This window comes from Ursus americanus, chromosome 12 (genome assembly GCF_024610735.1).
Source record: "Ursus americanus isolate L20-20 chromosome 12, mUrsAme1.1.p, whole genome shotgun sequence".
Lineage (NCBI taxonomy): Eukaryota > Metazoa > Chordata > Mammalia > Carnivora > Ursidae > Ursus > Ursus americanus.
In genome coordinates, this window is record NC_142138.1 from 9,786,839 (window position 1) to 9,792,957 (window position 6,119).

Sequence of the window (6,119 nt, forward strand, 5' to 3'; positions counted from 1 at the left end):
AGAAGTTAGAAAATCATATTCCATTTCCTTCTTGGGGGATTTGCAAAGATAATAGTAATGACAAGAGTGTATAGAAGTTTTATATACTCTTGGAGGAAATATAAATAAACAGCATGTTTGGTGGAAGTTTTGGCAATGTTTATTACAATTTAAAATGTATACTCTCTTTGTCTCAAATGCCACTTTTAGGAATTTATTGTATATTAAAGTGTAAAGATACATGTATAAAGATACTCATTATATTGTGTACAGATATAAAAATATGGAAACAATCTAGATGTCCACTGATAGGGATGAAGGTTAAATTGTAATACATCCATATAATGAAATGCTCCTTAGCTGTTTAAAGAGAGTATGGCAAATTTAGATGTACATGCATGCCTCATTTCACACTGTTCTCTGTAGTGGCAATTGATTATAATCCTATGTTAAATAACATATCTATGAATATAACAGTAGACATGTGTATATATATTTTTAAAACCCCTTACAGTAACTTGTTGATCTGTATCTCTTTTCCTGCTCTGCTCTGAGGACTATTATCTCTAGTGGGAGCATTCATAAATTCAGACATACTATAACCTAATGTTTATATGTTATTAAACTAGAGTTTCTTTTTATTTTAGCAGAGCAGTGAGAACAACTTCTGGCTCATGGAAGCATTTCTACACTGGATTTACTTCTGAATGGTAAAGAGGAAAAGTGAAGGAGGACTGTAGTTTCCAAATATATACATACCCAGTGGTTAAGAGTCTGGGACATGAAACCAGATTGCCAGAGTTCTAATCCTGGCGCTGCCACTCTGTGTGACTTTGTGCAAGTTACTGAACTTATTTTTGCCTCCATTTCCTCATTATTCATTCAACAAATATTTGAGTGCTTACCATATGCCAGACACTATTTGGATGTCAGTGATACAACAAGGAGGATTAAGACAAAATCTGTGCCTTCTTGTAGTATATGTACATTCTGGAGGGCTTAATTCCATACCTACTATTTAGGGTTTTTAAGAGGATTAAGGGCTTAATACCTATAAAGCATTTGCAGCAGGGTCTGATAAATAATATTATTATTTTTCCCCTCTCCAAAAAAATGGACATACAGAGTGTTGATGATTAGCTATTTTATGGAAGTTTGTGTTAAATTCAACAACATTAAAGGATATACAAAATAATCTATTTCACTATATTACCTTTGTTCACGTTCTGAGTGCTCTTATACACTCTCAGTCATCGAGAAGATTATATTATACACTACTGGCCAGGGAACCTTACCATACCATTTGCAAAAGCTCTCATCTAGTGAGTGTTCTCTCCCTGTTTTGAGTATCCTAGATGTTGAAATGTAAAGTTTATAGTGGTTCTTTTAAGGAATCTTGGTTGAAGTGGTAGAGAAATCAAGAGCATAGAGATCAACAAATTATTAGAATTGGTAAATAGAAGATCATCATAAACATCAGTGGAGCCTGGGAGAATTGACCAATGACAGCATGGCATTTAATAGGAGAAATTAAATGTTGTAGTTGTGTTTATTAGTGAATTTATAACATATCAGCATATATTCATAGCAAAATATATATTTACTGCTTGCTAAGTGTTGTCAGTATTTTGGTGAAGAGGATAATCATGTAACCTGTCCTCATACCAGCTGATATTTTACAATGTTACAAAAATAATTATAGAGTTATAAGAGAGCTATGCATAAAACCTGTGCTGAGGGGTCAAAGGAGCTCTTCCTTAAAGAATTAGCATTTACTCTCAGACCTGAAAGTTGAGTGATTTGCAAGGAGGGGAAGAGCATGGATAAAGGACCAGAGGTGGAAACAATTGATACTCTTGAGGAAGAGGAAGATGTCAGTGTGGATGGAGAGAAGTAAGTAGGAGGAAAAATGGCAAAAGAATGAGCTGAAGAGTTAGGCAGGATTAAATTATGCAAGACCTTATGAAGTCAGAGGAGTTTCAATATTATTTTAATATATTATTTTAAGTGCAATGGAAATTAATGGTGGAAGAGTTTCAAGATGACGAATCATTTGATTAAATCTTTTTTATTTATTTTTTTAATATTTTATTTATTTATTCGACAGAGATAGAGACAGCCAGCGAGAGAGGGAACACAAGCAGGGGGAGTGGGAGAGGAAGAAGCAGGCTCATAGCGGAAGAGCCTGATGTGGGGCTCGATCCCGGAACGCCGGGATCACGCCCTGAGCCGAAGGCAGATGCCCAACCGCTGTGCCACCCAGGCGCCCCAATGATTAAATCTTTTTTAAATTGTGTACTTGCCATATACTAGTTTCAGATGTATAACATAATGATTTGATATTTGTACATATTGTGAAATGATCACAGTAAGTATAGTTAACATCTGTTGGCATACATAGATAGTAAAACATGTTTTTTTGTGTGTGATGAGAACTTTTAAGATCTACTCTCAACAACTTTAAAATGTGCTATACAGTGTTATTAACAGAATCACCATGCTGTACATGTATTACATCCCCATGACTTATGTTTTTCATAACTAGAATTGTACTTTTTGACTCCCTTCATCCATTTCACCCATTCCCCCTCCCCCTGCCTCTGGCAACGGCTGGTCTGTTCTCTGTGTCTATAAGCTAGGATTTTTCTTTTGTTTTTAAATTCTACATATAAGTGAGGTCATGTGGTATTTGTCTTTCTCTGTCTTACTTCACTTACTGTAATGTCTTCAGGGTCCATCCATGTTGTCACATATGGCAAGATTTCATTCTTTTTTTATGGTTGAATAGTATTCTGCTGTAAATACCACATCTTTATCCATTCAGCCATTGATGGACACTTCGGTTGTTTCCATGTTGTAGCTATTATAAATAATGTTGTGATGAGCATGGGGTGCAGATATCTTTTTAAATTGGATTTTTGCTAGATCATATAGCAATTCTGTTTTTTTTTTTTTTAAGACTTTACCTATTTATTTGACAGAGAGAGACAGCCAGCGAGAGAGGGAACACAAGCAGGGGGAGTGGGAGAGGAAGGAGCAGGCTACCAGCCGAGGAGCCCGATGTGAGGCTCAAACCCGGAATGCTGGGACCAGGCCCTGAGCCAAAGGCAGACGCCCAACAACTGCGCCACCCAGACGCCTCTGTTTTTTGTTTTTTTGTTTTTTTTTATTGAGGCATAATTGACATTATATTAGTTTCAGGTATACAACATAATGTTTCGATATTGGTGTATACTGGGAAATGATCACCACAGTAAGTCTAGCTAATATCATTACCATATTTAGTTACAGAATTTTTTTTTCCTGTGATCAGAACTTCTTTTTTTTTTAAAGATTTATTTACTTATTTCAGAGAGAAAAAGAGCTCCAGTGTGCACGCGAATGGGGGGAGGGGCAGAGGGAGAGAAACTCGAGCGCACACTGTGCTGAGCACGGAGCCCGATGCAGGGCTTGAGCCACCCAGGCGCCCCCACCACCAATTTTCTTTATCCACCCATTGATGGTCACTTAGTTGTTCCTAGTATTTTTAAGTTTTTCTTTCTTTCTTTCTTTCTTTCTTTCTTTCTTTCTTTCTTTCTTTCTTTCTTTCTTTCTTTCTTTCTTTCTTTCTTTCTTTCTTTCTGTTTTTTTTTTTTTTTTAGAGAATGGGGAGACAGGCTGAGGGAGAGAGAGACTCTTAACACAGGCTCCACTCCCAGCACAGAGCCCGACATGGGCTTGATCTTACAACCCTGAAGTCATGACCTGAGCTGAAATCAAGAATCAGCTGCTTAACTGACTAAGCCACCCAGGTGCCCCCCTGTATTTTTAACTTTTTGAGGAACTTCTATGCTGTTTTCCATAGTGGCTGCACTAGTTTACATTTCCACCAACAATGCACAAGGATCCCCTTTTCTCCACATCCTTGCCAGCACTTGTTATTTATTATTTTTTAATTCTTTATTTAAATTCAGTTTAGTTAGCATAAACTGTATTATTAGTTACCGGGGTAGAATTTAGTGATTCATCAGTAGCATATAACACCCAGTGTTCATTGTATCAAGTGCCCTCCTTTTTTTTTTTTTTTTAAAGATTTTATTTATTTGAGACACAGAGAGAGAGTGAGCAAGTGCACAGGCAGGGGGGAGGGGCAAAGGGTGGGGGAAAGTAGACTCCCCTGCTGAGCAGGGAGCCCAATGTAGGACTTGATCCCAGGACCCCAGGATCATGACCTGAGCCTAAGGCAGATGCTTAATCGACTGAGCCACCCAGGCACCCCCATCAAGTGCCCTCCTTAATGTCCATCACCCAGTTACCCCTTCCCCCCAACCTGGCTCCCCTCCAGCAACCCTCAGTTTGTTTTCTAGAGTTCAGCGTCTCTTATGGTTTGCCTCTCTGTTTTCATCTTATTTTATTTTAATTTCCCTTCCCCTCTGTTCATCTGTTTTCTTTCTTAAATTCCACATGAGTGAAATCATATGGTAGTTGTCTTCATTGGACTGACTGATTTCGCTTAGCATAATACAGTCTAGCTCCACCCACGTCATTGCAGATGGTAAGCTTTCATTCTTTTTAATGGCCAAGTAATATTCCTGTGTGTGTGTGTAATATATAAAATAAAAAATGTATATATTGCACACACACACACACATATATAACACATCTTTATCCATTAACCTATCGATGGACATCTGGGCTCTTTCCATAGTTTGGTTATTGTGGACATTGCTGCTATAAACATTGGGGTGCAGGTGCCCTTTTGAATTATTATGTTTTATCCTTTGGATAAATACCTAGTAGTGCAATTGCTGGGTTGTAGGGTAGCTCTCTTTTTTACTTTTTGAGGAACCTCCATACTGTTTTCCAGAGTGGCTGTACTAGTTTGCATTCCCACCAAGAGTGTAAGAGGGTTCCCCTTTCTCCGCATCCTCACCAACATCTGTTGTTTCCTGACTTGTAAATTTTAGTCATTCTGACTGGTGTGAGGTGGTATCTCATTGTGGTTTTGATTAGTACTTCCCTGATGCTGAGTGATGTGGAGAAGATTTTTTCATGTGTCTGTTGGCCATTTGTATGTCTTCTTTGGAGAAATGTTTGTTCATGTCTTCTAGCCATTTCTTGATTGGATTTTTTGTTTTTTGGGTGTTGAGTTTGATAGGTTCTTTATAGATTTTGGATACTAGCCCTTTATCTGATAAGACATTTGTAAATATCTTCTCTCATTCTGTAGGTTGCCTTTTAGTTTTGTTGACTGTTTCCTTTGCTGTGCAAAAGCTTTTTATCTTGATGAAGTCCCAATAGTTCGTTTTTTGCTTTTGTTTCTCTTGCCTTTGGAGATGTGTCTGGCAAGAAGTTGCTGTGGTCAAGGGCAAAGAGGTCAGCACTTGCTGTTTCTTATCCTTTTGAGAATAGCCATTCTAACAGGTGTGAGATGATATCTCATTGTGGTTTTTGATTTGCACTTCCCTGATGATTAGTGATGTTGAGCATCTTGTCATGTACCTGTTGGCTATCTGTATATCTTTGGAAAAATGACTGTTAAGATCCTCTGTCCATTTTATAATTGGATTGTTTCAGGATTTTTTGCTATTGAATTGTATGAGTTCTTAATATATTTTGCATATTAACCCCTTTTGGATATATGATATGCAAATATTTTCTCCCATTCAGTAGGCTGCTTTTCATTTCATGGATTGTTTTCTTTGCTGTGCAGAAGCTTTTTAGTTTGATATAGTCACCTTTGTTTATTTTTGCTTTTCTTGCCTTTGCTTTTAGAGTCAAATTCAAAAAATCATTTCCAAGACCAATGTCAAAGAGCTTATTATTACCACCTAGTGGTTTCTTGTAGGAGTTTTATGGTTTCAGGTTTTATGTCCAAGTCTTTAATCCATGTTGAGTTGATCTTTGTATATGGTGTAAGATAAGTGTTGGGTTTCATCCTTTTGTGCGTGGCTGTCCAGCTTTCCCAACACCAGTTTCTGAAGAGACTGTCCTTTCTCCATTGTATATCCATGGCTCCTTTGCTGTAATTTAATTGACTAAATATGTGTGGATTTATTTCCGGATTCTCTGTTTTATTGATCAATGTGTCTATTTTCATGCAGGTACCATACCGTTTTGATTACTGTAGATTTGTAATATAGTTTCAAATCTGGGAGTGT